The 16,891-nt window shown below is 57.6% G+C and overlaps 1 protein-coding gene across 3 annotated transcripts in view; it reads left to right on the top strand.

Annotated features, from left to right (window-relative positions):
• The window catches only part of LOC119979763 (alpha-2-macroglobulin-like), a 412,459-nt gene that overhangs the window by 377,956 nt on the left and 17,612 nt on the right, over nt 1-16,891 (top strand). For all 3 annotated transcript variants that reach the window (XM_038822394.1, XM_038822396.1, XM_038822395.1), the window contains one exon: nt 15,491-15,575. The gene's annotated coding sequence lies outside the window, so the exon portion shown is untranslated. The remainder of the gene's footprint in view (nt 1-15,490; nt 15,576-16,891) is intronic.

The raw sequence follows: 16,891 nt of genomic DNA, 5'->3' as shown, positions 1-16,891 counted from the left end.
CTCGTGGCGGCTGGGGGCAGTGTCAGCGGCGTCTGCGGGCCGGTCAGGGCAGCCGGGAGCGGGGGTAGGGAGGACCGTGGGCCTGTTGCGGGGGCCGGGAGGCAGGTCGGAGAGGTCAGTGCACGGCGCTGGGCCCGGGGGGGGGGGGGGGGGGGGGGGACGATCCGCGGTCGCTGTGCGGAACAGCAGCGACCGACTTGGTCTGGCAGACCACAGCGTAATGGCCCTTCTTCCCGCAGCTCTTACACAGAGCGGGCAGTGCGGGTGGGGGTGTTTGGAGAGGCCTCAAAAATAGCAGCCGGGCCCTGTTAGCTTGTCGGAGCGTCCCGCAGCGTAGGCCTGGGGGGGGTCGGGGTCAGCGGAGGACGGAGGTGGCACGTGCCATGAAGTCCAAGGGGTTGCCGCGCGGCCGGGGTCGTATGCGCGGGCGTTCAGTTCGGCGACCTCCAGGGAGGTTGCGAGGGTCTGTACCTCAGCTAGGCTGAGGGCGTTCTTCTCCAGCAATCGTTGGCGGATAGAGGAGGATTGCATGCCGGCAACGTAAGCGTCTCTAATTAAAAGTTCCATGTGCTCTGTCGCAGAAACTTGGGAACAGGTGCACATTCTCCCTAGAGCCGTGAGGGCCTGGTAAAACTCGTCGAGTGACTCACCAGGGAACTGTTGTCTGGTAGTCAGGAGATGCCATGCATATACTTCGTTGACCGGCCGGAGAAATTGTCCTCTCAGGATATCCATGGCCGCGTCATAATCATTTTCGTCCTGAATCATTGAGTATACCGCCGTGCCCATGCACGAGTGGAGGATGTGGAGTTTCTTCTGCTTGGTGGGCTTGCTGGCTGCAGTTGTCAGGTAACTGTTGAAACACGCCTGCCAATGTTTAAAGATTGCAGGCGCATTTTAAGCATGTGGGCTGATGCGGAGGCAGTCAGGCTTGATGCGTAGCTCCATTTCAAATTTCTAGCTGATTAAATTGATGTACCATCAATTGGACGCGAGGCACGATGAAGGTCCAAACTTAGGCTTTAATCAGCTAGTTGTTAGCCCGGTGGTCGACTACAGAGAAAGGCTGACCGCCGGGAACTCTGGGTACTTATACCCCACCTCGGAGGCGGGGTCTACTTGCCTCTCGACCAATTGGTGAGCAGTCACATGACTAGTCCCAGCCAATCAGACGAGAGGCACATGACCAGCCAATGGGAAACCAATGCTCTGCACCAATGGCAGTGCTCCTGAGGAAGTGAGCAAACGAATATGAGGGACAGTAGGACCCTGAGGGTAATGTGTTCACAGACAGAGAACAAAGAGATGAGCAAAGCATGACTCGGGGGACGGTAGCCTCGTGGAGAGAGTAGTGAAAAGGATGCTGGGTAAAAAATGGGCCCAGGATAAAGAGAGCCAATTAGGATATATGACCAGGTCAGGAGGTGTGTAAAATTACCAATGGGAAGTTTGTATTCGAATCTTGATGTAATTTGAAGTATATCTCCAGTGTTCCTTTGTTTGAGGTTCTCTTTATCCTGGATGCTGCAGAAGACAGTATGTGTGTCCTGTGGCCCTTTGGATTGAGTCAGCCTTGCAAGTTAGTTATTATTAAATGATATGATACCTGCAAATCCATCTCAGATTTTATTGAATCTAGACTGACAGCAAATTAATCAGGGATTAACACTCCCATTCATACCACCACAGCGTCCACATTCAAGAGTGAGATCGGCCTGTATGACCCACACTGCAGGGGATCTTTGTCCCGCTTAAGAATCAAGGAGATCAGCGCCCGAGACATCGTCGGGGGCAAAGCCCCCCCTTTCCTTGCCTCGTTAAAGGTCCTAACCAACAGGGGGCCCAACAGGTCTGCATACCTCTTGTAAAATTCAACCGGGAACCCATCCGGCCCTGGCGCCTTCCCCGACTGCATGTTCCCTATCCCTTTGACCAGCTACTCCAGCTCAACTGGCGCCCCAGACCCTCCACCTGTCCCTCCTCCACCCTCGGGAATCTCAGCCGGTCCAAAAAGCACCCCATCCCCCCCTCCTCTGCCGGAGGTTCGGACCGATACAGTTTCTCATAAAAGTCCCTAAAGACCCCATTAATGTCTACCCCCCTTCGCACCAAATTTCCTCCCCGATCCTTAACTCCACCAATCTCCCTAGCCGCATCCCGCTTACGGAGCTGGTGTGCCAGCATCCTGCTCGCCTTCTCCCCATATTCATACACCGCACCCTGTGCCTTCCTCCACTGAGCTTCCGCCTTTCTGGTGGTCAACAGGTCGAACTCAACCTGGAGGCTGCGCCGCCCCCTCAGAAATCCCTACTCCGGGGCCCCCGCATATCTCCTGTCCACCCTCACCATCTCTCCCACCAATCTCTCTCTCTCTGCTCCCTTCTCTCCCTGTGGGCTCGAATGGAGATCAACTCCCCCGACCCACCGCCTTCAGCGCCTCCCAGACCGTCCCCACTCGGACCTCCCCATTGTCGTTGGCCTCCAGATACTCCTCAATACATCCTCGGACCCGCCCCCCCACCTCCTCGTCCGCCAGCAGCCCCACCTCCAAGCGCCAAAGCGGGCGTTAGTCTCTCTCCTCCCCCAGCTCAAGGTCCACCCTGGGTGGGGCATGGTCAGAAATGGCTATCGCCGAATACTCAGCATCTTCCACCCTCGCAATCAGCGCCCTACTCATAACGAAAAAATCAATCCGGGAATAGGCCTTATGCACATGGGAGAAATAGGAAAATTCCCTGGCACTAGGCCTCGAAAACCTCCATGGATCCACCCCTCCCATCTGGTCCAGAAACCCCCTCAGCACCTTAGCCGCCGCAGGCCTCCTACCCGTCCTGGAACTGGATCGATCCAGTGGCGGATCCAGCACCGTGTTGAAATCCCCCCCCCTATTATCAGGCCCCCCGCCTCCAAATCTGGAATCCGGCCCAACATGCGCCACATGAAACCCGCATCGTCCCAATTCGGGGCGTATACATTGACCAGCACCACCCGCTCCCGTAATCCGCCACGTGCCCGCACCCCCCCGCTCAGCCCGTTCTCCACAGCGACAGACCCCCATCCCGTCCCCCTCTACACGCTCCAGCTCCTTCTTGCCCATTCCAGCAGCAACCCGGTATCCCCTCCTCTTCCCCCCAAAACTCCCCACCGCCCCCCCCCCCCCCCCCCCCCCTCCAAGCTAGGGCTCCCCTAGCTGCGTAACCCCTTCCATTGTACTTTTGTAAACTGTCAGCCGACTCCTGCTGACCCCGGCTGCTCCCGCCACCTCAAATACCCTCCCCAGTGCCACACAACCAACCCCCGAGTGCCGGCGCTGCCCCCTGCTCCTCCAGCGCAGGAGAAAAGCCCGCGCTTCCATCCGGAGCCCCGCCCCCCCAACCCAAAACGCGGCACATGACCCAACAGGACTGCGAAACCCACCCAAACTCTCAACCAGTGAAAAAAATAAAAATCCAAACATGACAAAACACCCAAGTAAACAGATAACAGTCCCAAAAAGCAGAACAGCAAAAGACATCATCCAATAGAACCGATAAAGCGAAAGGATACCAAGGAGGACAAAGCCTCTGGGCTGTGTACAACGTTCCCCAGCTCCCAGTCCTCAGTTCAAGTCCAGCTTCTCTGCCTGGACGAAAGTGTCAAAATAGAGCTGGCGGTCTTCATAAGTGATCCACAGGCGTGCCGGCTGTAACAGTGTGATGAATGGCTGTAGCTGTACCTTGCCTTTAATACATTGGCCCTTTAAGACCGGGCCTGGAACCCTGGGGGACTCCGCCTCTGGCTCCGCCCCCAGGAAACAGTATATAAGTTGAGGCTCACTCGGCAGCATGTGATGAGCACACTTCTCGGCAGCTGTTCAGTTCTCTGATGATTAAAGCCTTTGAATTACCAATCTTCTCTCCTGTGTCGTAATTGAGGGTATCTCAATTTAATCATCAGACGCATCAAGATGGACAGCGCTCTAAAGCCGGAGAAACTCAACCTGCACGCTCGGTCGCCGGAAGCCCCGGAAATTTTTAAATATTGGCTCCGGTGCTTTGAGGACTATCTTGACTCCTCAGCGACTGAGGTCGACGGCGCTCGCAAGCTGAGATTACTACATGCCCGGGTGGGCCACCGACTCACCTCCGTGATTGAGAACGCTACGACCTATGAAACTGCGGTCGAGATACTGAAGAAACGCTTCGTAAAGCCGATTAACGAGGAACACGCCAGACATTTGCTCTCAACCAGCGCTCCGGGGAAACTCTGGATGAGTACGTGGAGAGACTCACTGCGCTCGCGAGGAACTGCAACCATAAAGCAGTGACGGCAGAAGCCCACATGAACTTGCATATTCGCGATGCCTTTGGGTTCGGTATCAGGTCCTCGTACATCCGGCAGCGGCTCCTAGAAGACGGGGCAAAGGATCTCCAAGGCACGGGAACGCTCGCCTCTTCTCTAGAAACGGCCCACCGTAACCTCCGTACATACTCCGCGGACCTTGCAAACCCCTCTAGATCCCCTCCAGACTCAGCCACGCTACAGGCCTGCGCTGCGTGGCAATCCGCTCACTCCGGGGGTTCCCCATGCTGTTTCTGTAGGCAAGGCCAGCACCCATGTCAACGTTGCCCGGTCCCGCTCCACGATCTGCAATGACTGAGGGAAGAAAGGGCACTTCGCTAAAGTCTGCCTGGCTGGGCCCAAAGGCCACAAACAAAAGCCTCACCAGGCCCAGAAATCAAGCTCCTGGCCTCACAGGCCCCGCAACGCGGCCGCCCAGCGGCCGGACACGCCGACGTCCGACGCGTCATCGACCTCGTGCGAATCACGGGAGTGGCCATCTTGGCGGCGGCCATCTTCGAACCCCGACACGTCGACCGACAGCGGTGGCCATTTTGTGACTCCGGGCGGCCATTTTGCGAGTCCGACTTAACCGAGGACTCTGACTACCCGCAACTAGGAGCGATCACGCTCGATCAATTGCGGCCAAAGCAGGTACAAATTAACGGCCACGACACTCCCTGCCTATTCGACTCCGGGAGCACGGAGAGCTTTATACATCCAGGCACGGTAAGGCGCTGCTCTCTGCGCACCCACCCCACCTCCCAAACTATTGCCCTCGCCTCAGGGTCCCATTCGGTTCAAATCACGGGGTATTGTGTCGCTGACCTCGCAATTCAAGACGCAGCACGGTAGCATGGTGGTTAGCATAAATGCTTCACAGCTCCAGGGTCCCAGGTTCAATTCCCGGCTGGGTCACTGTCTGTGCGGAGTCTGCACGTCCTCCCCGTGTGTGTGTGGGTTTCCTCCGGGTGCTCCGGTTTCCTCCCACAGTCCAAAGATGTGCGGGTTAGGTGGATTGGCCATGCTAAATTGCCCGTAGTGTCCTAAAAAGTAAGGTTAAGGGGTGGGGGGTTGTTGGGTTACGGGTATAGGGTGGATACATGGGTTTGAGTAGGGTGATCATGGCTCGGCACAACATCGAGGGCCGAAGGGCCTGTTCTGTGCTGTACTGTTCTATGTTCTATGAATACACCCGTTTTAAACTCTACATCCTCCCTCACCTCTGCGCCCCCCTGCTGCTCGGTCTGGACTTTCAGTGCAGCCACCGGAGCCTGACACTGAAGTTCGGCGGACCCCTGCCCCCACTCACGGTATGCAGTCTGGCGACACTCAAAGTGGCGCCACTCCCCCACTTCACGGACCTCACTCCCGACTGTAAGCCCGTCGCCACCAGGAGTCGGCGGTATAGTACCCAAGACATGACTTTTATCAAGTCAGAGGTTCAGCGGCTACTAAAAGAGGGTTCATAGAGGCCAGCAACAGCCCTTGGAGGGCTTAAGTATTGGTAGTCCGCTCCGGGGAAAAGCAACGAATGGTAGTGGATTATAGCCAGACCATAAACCGCTTTACGCAACTCGATGCGTATCCACTTCCCCGCATAGCTGAAATGGTGACTCACATCGCCCAGTATCGGGTATTCTCCACGGTCGACCTAAAATCGGCCTATCACCAACTCCCTATCCGCACAGAGGACCGCCCCTACACAGCTTTTGAAGCAGCCGGTCGGCTGTTTCACTTCCTCAGGGTCCCTTTTGGTGTCTCCGTTTTCCAGAGGGCGATGGATCAAATGGTGGACCAGTACGGCTTAAGGGCTACTTTCCCGTACTTGGACAACATCACCATCTGCGGCCATGACCAGCAGGACCACGACGCAAACCTGAGGAAGTTCCTCCAGACTGCCCGGGCCCTCAACCTCACGTACAACAAAGAGAAATGCGTGTTCCACACAACCCGGCTAGCCATCCTCGGCTACGTCGTGGAAAATGGGGTCCTAGGCCCAGACCCCAACCGCATGCGTCCCCTTATGGAGCTCCCCCTCCCCCGTAGCCTCAAGGCACTCAAACAGTGCTTGGGGATTTTCTCCTATTACGCCCAGTGGGTCCCCAGATATGCGGACAAAGCCCACGGTTTTTCCCCTGACGGCTGAGGCCCAGTCGGCTTTCAGCCATATCACGGCCGACATCATCAAGGCCCCCATGGACGCGGTGGACGAAGCCATTCCCTTCCAGGTAGAAAGCGACGTATCAGACATCACCCTGGCTGCTACCCTCAACCAGGCGGGCAGACCAGTAGCGTTCTTCTCCCGAACCCTCACTGCCTCGGAAATTCGACACTCTGCAGTCGAGAAGGAGGCACAAGCCATAGTGGAGGCCGTGCGGCACTGGAGGCACTACCTAGCCGGTAGGAGGTTCACCCTCGTCACCGACCAGCGGTCGGTTGCCTTTATGTTCGATAACGCACAACGGGGCAAAATAAAGAATGACAAAATTCTGAGGTGGAGGATAGAGCTCTCCACCTATACGTACGATATTAAATATCGCCCGGGGAAGCTCAACGAGCCCCCGGATGCCCTGTCCCGCGGCACATGCGCCAACGCGCAAAAAGACCACCTGAGAGCCATCCACGACGACCTCTGCCACCCAGGGGTCACCCGGCTTGCCCATTTCATCAAGTCCCGCAACCTACCCTACTCCACAGGAGAGGTCAAGGCCATGACCAAGGCATGCCAGATCTGTGCGGAGTGCAAACCGCTATTCTATCGACCAGACAGGGCCTGCCTGATAAAGGCCTCTGGGCCCTTTGAGCGACTAAGTGTGGACTTCAAAGGGCCCCTCCCGTCCACCAACCGCAACATCTACTTCCTCACCATTATCGATGAGTTCTCCCGCTTCCCTTTTGCTGTCCCCTGCCCCGATATGACCTCGGCCTCCGTGATCAAGGCACTGCGCAGCATCTTCACTCTGTTTGGTTTCCCCGCTTATATCCACAGCGACCGGGGTACATTGTTCATGAGCTGCGTCGATATCTGCTCAGCAAGGGCATCGCCTCGAGCAGAACGACGAGCTATAACCCACGGGGAAACGGGCAGGTGGAGAGGGAGAACGCGACAGTTTGGAAGGCTGTTCTTCTAGCCCTACGGTCAATGAGTCTCCCAATTGCCCGCTGGCAGGAGGTCCTACCTGATGCCCTACATTCGCTCCTCTGTACGGCCACGAACGAGACCCCCCACAATCGTTTGTTTGTCTTCCCCAGGAAGTCCACCTCTGGGGTCTTGCTTCCACGTTGGCTGACGACTCTGGGACCAGTCCAACTCCGGAGACACGTGAGGAGCCATAAAACAGATCCAATAGTCGAGAGGGTCCAACTGCTACACGTAAACCCTCAATACGCCTACGTCGAGCACCCCCACGGCAGGCAGGATACCGTCTCCCTGCGAGACCTGGCACCCGCTGGCTCTCCCACCGATCCCGCCGGCTTCCCCACCTACCCCCCCCCTACCAACGCTCCCCTCCCCGCACTGACTGCCGACCCTGACAGCGCCCCCCCCCCCCCCCCATAGCACCCCCTGCCCCCCCAGCCGACGCCGGCACCAATCAGCCTAGTCATCCCGTATACACCCCCCCCCCCCGCTACAAAGCGGGCAAAGGCTCAGTCAACCGTGCTCCCGGATATACCACCATCGAAACCGACCGTATCCACGGCACCACCACCGGAGCGGAGAAGGTCAGCATGGACGGTCAGACCACCCAAAAGACTGAACTTAGAACTCCACTTCACCCCCGACGGACTATGTATTTTTTTTAAACAGGGGGTGAATGTGATGAATGGTATTAGTAACTGCTGTAGCTCTACCTTGCCTTTAATACATTGGCTCTTTAAGACCGGGCCTGGAACCCTGGGGGACTCCGCCTCTGGCTCCGCCCCCAGGAAACGGTATATAAGATGAGGCTCACTGGCCAGCATGCTGTGACCACTTTTCTCGGCGGCTGTTCAGTTCTCTGATGATTAAAGCCTTTGAATTACCGATGTTCTCTCCTGTGTCGTAATTGAGGGTATCTCAAACAGGCCAAACTTGACCCCCTTCTTGTGGAGCACTGCCTTTGCCCGGTTAAACCCAGCCCTTCTCTTCGCCACCTCCGCACTTCAGTCCTGGTGGATCCTGATCTCCGTATTCTCCCACTTGCTACTCCTCTCCTTCTTCACCCAACGCAGCACACACTCACGGTCGACAAAGCGGTGAAAGCGGACCAGCACCGCCCGAGGCGGCTCACTTGGCCTGGGCTTCCGCAGCAGCACCCGATGGGCACCCTCCAGCTCCAAGGGTCCCTGGAACGACCTCGTGATGTTCAGCATCACAGCCACATAGGCCCCCAAATCCGAACCTTCTAGCCCCTCTGGGAGGCCCAGAATCCGCAGGTTCTTCCAACGGACCCGGTTCTCTATCTCCTCCATCCTCGCTGACCACTTCTTATGGAGCGCCTTGTGCGACTCCACCTTCACCGCCAGGCCCAGGAGTTTGTCCTCGCTCTCCGGGGCCTTTTGTCGAAGCTCTCGGATCTCCGCACCCTGAGCCATGAGCTTGTCCAGGGAGGCCTTAAACGGTTCCAGAATATCTGCCTTCAGCTCCTTGAAGGAGCGCTGAAGCAGCTCCCGCTGCTCTCGCGCCCACTGCTGCCACACTGCTGCTTCCCCGCCCGCCGCCATCTTGCTTTTTCTGCCTCGCACCTTTCTCTGCTCCAAAGACTCCTAGTCCAGGCCATCCACTGGCGGAGAATCTTAGAAGAAGTGTTCCCACACGGGGAAAAGTCCAAAAATCACCGCCACAGGCCCTAAAAAGAGCCCAAAAGACCGAAAATAGCGGGAGCCATCGAACGTGCGGTTTAGCTCCGCATCACCGCAACCGGAAGTCAATACACTAAACTTCTAAAATGAACTCATCACTCAGGCCTGATCGCCTGTAGCTGGACCTGCAGGCAGCCGACGCCACAGAAACATTTGAGCACTGGCTAAGCTGCTTCAAAGCATACCTCGGATCCTTCACCGAAGACTTCACCGACCTCCAGAAGAAGCAGATCCTCCACGCACGGGTGAGCCCTCAAGTCTTTCTTCTCATCAGGGATGCCCCCTCGTATGCGAACGCAATAACGCTGCTGAAGGAACAATATGTGAAATCCGTTAACGAGGTGTATGCTAGGTACCTCCTTGCCACAAGACAACAACGCCCTGTGGAATCAATTGCAGAATTCCTGCGTGCTTTGCGTGTACTCTGCCGGAACTTCGATTCCCGGGTGATAGCGGCTACCCAACACGCGGAGCTGCTGATCAGGGACGCTTATGTCGCAGACATGATATCAAACTATATCCGCCAACGATTACTGTAAAGGGGTACACTCGGCCTCCCAGAGACAGTGCAACTCTCCAACTCGCTAGAGGTGGCCTCCCAGAACATGGAGGCCTACACCTCCGACCGTGCGGCACCCTCATGGACCTCGTGGGCGCGCCATCATCCGACCTGGGTGCGACGCAAGCCTGAGCCGGGCAGCGGCCCATCAACGCCGGAGGCCCGAGGTGCTACTTTTGTGGCCAGGGTAATGACCCCAGGTAACGCTGCCCTGCACGGAAGGCAACTTGCAATGGGTGTGGGAGGAAGGGCCACTTGCAAAAGCCTGCCAGGCCTCATCTCCCCCTAAAACTTCAAGGCCCAGCAGCGCTGCCTGTCGGGGAAACCCCAGTCGCCGTGCCACCCGCCATGTGCGACCGTGGGCGCCGCCATCTTCAATTTCGGCCGCCACCTTTAAGCATCCTCCAACCGCCACGCGCGACCCATGGGGGCTGCCATCTTGGACGCCATCGGCGCTGCCGCCCTCCACGCACGACGCATGGGGGCCGCCATCTTGGGACCATCCGCAGCCTCCCGGGAGCTCAGTCACCTGACCTTTTGCTGGCCGCCGCTACCTCCAACCGGCCGACCGACCGCCTTCCGACACTCGGCTCCGTCACGCTCGACCAGTCCCGGCCACACCACCTCGTGAAGTCTACGATGACCATCCAGATCAACGGGCACAAGAAGGCCTGTCTTTTTGACTCCAGGAGCACAGACAGCTTCATGCACCCAGATACGGTAAGGCGCTGCTCCCTCCCAATCTTACCCACGACCCAGAAAATCTCCCTGGCTTCCGGATCCCGTGCAGTAGAAATCCGGGGGTACTGTGCTGTGACCCTCACTGCACTAGACATAGAGTATATTAACTTCAAACTCTATGGGCGAAATTCTCCCAAAACGGGAGAAATCGTAAAGCTGCCGTAAAACCCGGGCGGGTTTTACGGCAGCGCGCCCCTTCCCGACGGGGGACCGATTCTGGTCCCCGGTCGGGGCTCGCAGCCCGACGCCGTAGGCTCCGGCAAGACGGGCTTAACGAAAATCGTGAAGCCCGCTTACCGGAGTTAGCGCCGGCTGACGCGTCATATGACGTCAGCCGCGCATGCGCAGTTTGGAAGACTCCAACCCGCGCATGCGCGGGTGACGTCATCGCGTTTTTGCGCGAAACCCGCGCATGCGCGGGCCGGGTTGCCCCTCAGCCGCCCCGCGAATGGATACTGCAGGGCGGCGGAAGGACAAGTAGTGCGCGGGCATCGGGCCCGCTGCCCGCGATCGGTGCCCACCGATTGCGGGTCCATGGCACCCTTGGCACGGCCGTGGTACTGCCATGCCAATCGGTGCCATGGTTGTAAAAAGCGAGTTGGTGACGCCGTTTTTACGAACGGCAAGACCAGGTGTGTTTGCCGTTCGTGAAAACGGCGGAAAGGGCTGGGACTTCGGCCCATCCAACAGCTGAGAATCGCTGCCGGCCGTAAAAAAACGGCGGCAGCGATTCGGGTCGGGACTTCGGCGGGGGGGTGGGAGAATAGCGGGAGGGCGGGAAAAATGTCGGGAAGGCCCTCCCGCTATTCTCCCACCCGTTGTGGGGGTCGTAGAATTTTGCCCTATGTCCTTCCCCATCTCTGCGCTGTCCTATTACTGGGGCTCGACTTCCAGTGCCACCTCCAAAGCCTTATTTTAAAGTTCGGTGGACCCCTGCCCCCCATCACCGTCTGTAGCCTCACGACCCTTAAGGTCGTCCCACGTTGCTCTTTGCTAACCTCACCCCGGACTGTAAGCCTGTCGCTACTAGGAGCAGGCGATACAGTGCCTGGGATAGGACCTTTATCAGGTCGGAGGTCCAGCAACTCCTGCGAGAGGGGATCATCGAGGCTAGTACCAGCCCCTGGAGAGCCCAAGTGGTGGTCGTCAAGACTGGGGAGAAGCACCGGATGGTCATCGACTACAGTCAGACCATCAACCGCGACACGCAGCTCGATGCGTCCCCCCTCCCCCGCATATCTGACATGGTCAACCAGATTGCGCAGTATTGAGTCTTCTCCACAGTTGACTTGAAGTCCGCTTACTACCAGCTCCCTATACGCCCGGAGGACCGCCAATACACGGCCTTTGAGGCAGATGGCTGCCTCTACCACTTCCTCAGGGTTCCCTTCGGCGTCACCAATGGGGTCTTGGTCTTCCAAAGAAAAATGGACCGAATGGTTGACCAGTACGGGCTGCGGGCCATGTTCCCATACTTAGACAATGTCACCATCTGTGGCCATGACCAGCAGGACGATGACAAAAACCTCCGACAATTCCTCCACACCGCTAAACACCTGAACCTCACCTATAATAAAGAAAAATGCGTTTTCCACACAACCCGCCTAACCATCCTCAGCTACATCGTGGAACACGGAGTCCTGGGGTCCGACCCCGACTGCATGCACCCCTCCTGGAACTCCCCCTCCCCCACTGCCCCAAGGCCCTGAAGAGGTACCAGAGGTTCTTCTTGTACTATGCCCTGTGGATCCCCAATTATGGGGAAGAGGCCCGTCCACTTATCAAATCCACCGTTTTTCCCCTGACGACTGAGGCCCGACTGGCCTTCAATCGCATCGCGGCAGATATTGCCAAAGCCGCGATGCACGCTGTGGACGAGTCCATCCCATTCCAGGTGGAGAGCGATGCGTCGGACTTTGCTCTGGCCGTTACCCTCAACCAGGCGGGCAGGCCCGTGGCTTTCTTCTCCCGTACCCGCCATGCCTCCGAAATTCGACACTCCTCCGTCGAAAAGGAAGCCCAAGCCATTGTAGAAGCTGTGAGATATGGAGGCATTACCTGGCCGGCAGGCGATTCACTCTCCTCACTGACCAACGGTCAGTTGCCTTCATGTTCAATAACATACAGCGGGGCAAGATCAAGAATTACAAAATACTGAGGTGGAGGATCGAGCTCTCCACCTACAATTATATCTTGTATCGACCTGGGAAGCTCAATGAGCCCCCAGATGCCCTATCCCATGGTACATGTTCCAGCGCACAAGTAGACCGACTCCGGGGCCTCCACAATGACCTCTGTCACCCGGGGGTCACCCGTTTTTTTCACTTCATCAAGGCTCGCAACCTGCCATACTCCATCGAGGAGGTCAGGTCCGTGACCACGGACTGCCAGGTCTGCGCGGAGTGCAAACTGCACTTCTATCGGCCAGACAGAGCACGTCTGGTAAAGGCCTCTCGCCTCTTTGAGCGCCTCAGCATCGATTTCAAAGGGCCCCACCCCTACACTGACCATAACGTGTACTTCCTCAACATTTTTGATGAGTACTCAAGATTCCCCTTTGACATCCCATGCACTGACATGACCTCTGCCACCGTCATCAAGGCCCAGACCAGTCTTTTCACCTTGTTCGGGTTCCCCACCTATATCCATACTGATCGGGGATCCTCCTTCATGAGCGACGAGTTGCGTCAGTTCCTGCTCAGCAAGAGCATCACCTCCAGCAGGTCGACCAGCTGCAACCCCCGCGGCAACGGACAGGTGGAGAGGGAGAACGCGACGGTCTGGGAGGCCGACCTCCTGGCCCTAAAGTCTAGAAGTTTCCCAGTCGCCCGCTGGCAGGAGATCCTCCCCAATGTGCTCCACTCCATCCAGTCGCTCTTGTATACAGCCACCAACGAGACTCCTCACGAGTGTATGTTTGCTTTCCCCAGGAAATCCACCTCCGGGGTCTCGCTCCCATCCTGGCTAGCAGTCCCAGGGACCGTCCTCTTCCGGAAGCATGCGAGGAGCCATAAATCTGACCCCGTCGTCGAGGAGGTCCAGCTCTCCATGCAAACCCACAATATGCCTACGTGGCACATCAGGGCGGGCGACAGGACACAGTCTCCCTTCGGGATTTGGCACCTGCAGGCTCCCCAGCGACCATCATCACCACCACCCCCGACCCTACACCGTCTTTCAACCCCTGCCCACCTCTCGAACTAGCACCAGCAGGCCCACCGGCGACTATCACCACCACCCCCGCCCATACACCCCCCTCCTCACCGACTCAACAACTGGGTGAAGAAGAGGACAACTCGCTCTCGGGCGCACAAGTCTCGATACCGATGTCCACACCACAGCCGGGACTGAGGCGATCACAGCGGAAGGTCAAGGCCCCCGACAAACTTGACCTGTAAGACCACTTCACCCCCGCCCGACTCTTTTTTTCAAACAGGGGGTGAATGTGGTAAACCACTGTATTGTGTTGTGTTGTACATGCCTGGGCTTGTCCCGGCTGGCTCCGCCTGTGGCTCCTCCCCTCGGGCTTCTGTATGAAAGTGGCAAGTCTCCACCTCCGACCCAATGCGTGTACAGAGGCAGGAGGCTTGTTTAGTGTATTAAAGCCTGAGTTACATTCATCACTCGTCGTGTGTTATTGATGGCATATTAACAGAGAGTGAGACAGTGAGTGAGACAGACAGAGTGAGACAGAGAGAAAATGAGACAGAGAGAAAGTGACACAGTGAGAGAGTGAGAGAGTGAGACAGACAGAGAATGAGACAGACAGAGAGCGAGACAAGCAGAGTGAGATTGACAGAGAGAGTGAGACAAAGAGAGAGAGAGTGAGACAAAGAGAGAGAGAGTGAGACCGAGAGAGAGAATGAGACAGACAGAGAGTGAGGCAGACAGAGAGATAAACAGAGTGAGATCGACAGAGAGAAATAGACAGCGAGTGGAACAGACAGAGAATGAAAGACAGAGAGAGAGAGATAGGGCGGGATTCTCCCCTACCCGGCGTGACGGAGGGTGCCGGCGTAGGGGAGTGGCGCCAACCACTCAGGGGTCGCGCCTCCCCAAAGGTGGGGAATTCTCCCCACCTTTGGGGGCCAGCCCCGCGCCGGAGCAGTTTGCACCAGAAGACTGGCGCAAACACCCGGCGCATTCGGAAGCGGGGCTGGCCGAAAGGCTTTCGGCGGTCGGCGCATGCGCCGGCAGTGACGTCAGCGGCAGCTGGCCGCTGACGTCACTGCCGGCGCATGCGCGATGCGGGGTTCTCCTCCGCGTCCGCCATGGCGGAGGCCGTGGCGGCGCGGAAGGAGAAAGAGTGCCCCCACGGCACTGCCCCGCGGAGTGAGCGGGGGGCCCCGATCGCGGGCCAGGCCTCCGTGGGGGCACCCCCCCGGGTCCGATCGCCCCCCGCCCCCCCGGGGGCCCGCTCGCGCCGCTGAGTCCGCCGTTTCAGAGGTGGTGTAAACCTCGGCGGCGGGAGAAGGCCTCCCAGCGGCGGGACTTCGGCCCATCCGGGCCGGAGATTTGAGGTGAGTTTAAAAAAAATGAAATCCCGCCGGCGCCAGCTGTTTTCACAGGCTGCCGGCGGGATTTGCACAACGCCGGTTTATGACCGGCGGGAGAATTCAAAAACCTGCGGGAGCGGAAATAACGCCGCATCCCGCCAATTCTCCGACCCTGCGTGGGGTCGGAGAATCCCGCCCATAGAGAGGAAAAGGCAGCAAGTCGAACAGACAGAGAGACAGACAGACAGAGTGAGACAGACAAAGAGAGGGACAGACAAAGAATGAAACAGATAGAGAGTTAGACAGGGAGTGATACAGACAGAGAGTGAGACAGACAGAGAGAGAGAGAGTGACAGAGAGAGAGAAACAGAGAGGGGGAATAAAGTAAAACAAGATCAAGAGCGACAAGCAAACAAGAATGACAGAGAGAGTGATGTAAATTGGGGGAGGATTGCCGAAGTGAATGTGCTGTTTTGTGGGGGGAGGTTTTTTTGTTTCCAAGCGACTGAGCCCATTTCTCTGTCCCCAGATGAAACCTGACGAGGTGATGACAATATCGCGATATTTAATTTCCAACCTGATGACCAATCATTGGTTTTATTCCGAATCAACTGGTAGGTGTTTATTATTGGGTATTTATTCTGGGGCCGTGATTCTCCGTCCATCTCCAAAATCGAGAAATGCGATTGGGCAGAGAACCGCACGTGAGGCGAAAATCGTGGCCGGCAGCGGGCACCCATCAGAATGCCATGTTCCGGTGCCTCGACAGCAGCGTCAATGCATTGTACTCCGCACGTACAGTACACGTTATTGGTGTATTATTAACGGGCCCGACCCAGTATTCTCTGGGCCTCTTGCAATGCTCCGCCTTCGCCAGGAGGAATTTCCGATGGCGAGTTTCACTAAAAATCAGGAAACAGGCACCGTGGCTGATGAGGGAGAGAGAGCAGGTAGGACATGCAAAGGCATGGCCTGCTGAACTTACTGCTGGCAGATTTAGCTGGAGTCAGAGGGAGGGCGTGTGCTAGGGCCGTGATTCGGAGTGACCAGGGGATGGGCCATGAGGTCGTACTGAACCCCCCCCGGACTGGGGGTTCAGGCACAGACCAGCAGTGCCACGGCCTGCAAGGCAGCCATCTTTCTGCGCACCTCAGTGACCGCCCACTGTGGCCTCTGGTTGCGCAGGGTGACATCAGCCATATGGGTATCCCCACCCCACCAACCCCGCACTCCACCCCGCCCCCCCTCACCCTGCATCCCACCACACCCAAGCTCCACCCCATCACCCTGCCCCAACAACTACCCACAGCCCCAACTGGGTGACACCCTCCGGCGGGGCAACACGCCAATCCAAGGGCAATGCCCCCACAGTAACCCTGAAAGGAGGGTACCGGATGGGGCCGTGGAACATACTGCTGGCATGGGTAGGGCCAGCCGATAGTAGTCCTGCTGGCAGGGACGGGTGTCTGTCAGCAAGGACGGTCGCTGGGGCCAGAGACCCCCGCGATGCCAGGATCCAACGGGGCCACGGGTACGGTGCGGACAGCTGAGTGCCAGGGGAGCGGCCGGGTGTGGGGATTGTGGGGGGGGGGTGGGGGGGGGGGGGTGGAAGGAGCTCACAAGTGGGCAGGGGTTACAGTGCAGGCTGGGGTCACCTGTAGCCTGTTGGACCTGATAGGGCATGGAGTGGGCACCATGCTAACCTTTCATCACCGGCAGACAATGGATGTTGGAATCCAATCAGGAATCCTGGACGCTGCAGCCCTGGGGGATGAACTGAGCTGTATGAGCTGGAGCTGTTCGGGGGGAGGAGGGACGCTGTAACAATGGAGCCTGCCACAGAGGAACAGGCACCAGCCAGTGAGGATGGTGACCCAACAGGCCGAGGAGGAGGTAGGAAGGAGGCGCCGCATTAGGCCTCGTGTGTACT

Source organism: Scyliorhinus canicula, chromosome 16 (assembly GCF_902713615.1).
Source record: "Scyliorhinus canicula chromosome 16, sScyCan1.1, whole genome shotgun sequence".
Lineage (NCBI taxonomy): Eukaryota > Metazoa > Chordata > Chondrichthyes > Carcharhiniformes > Scyliorhinidae > Scyliorhinus > Scyliorhinus canicula.
This window is presented reverse-complemented; position numbering and strand designations above follow the sequence as displayed.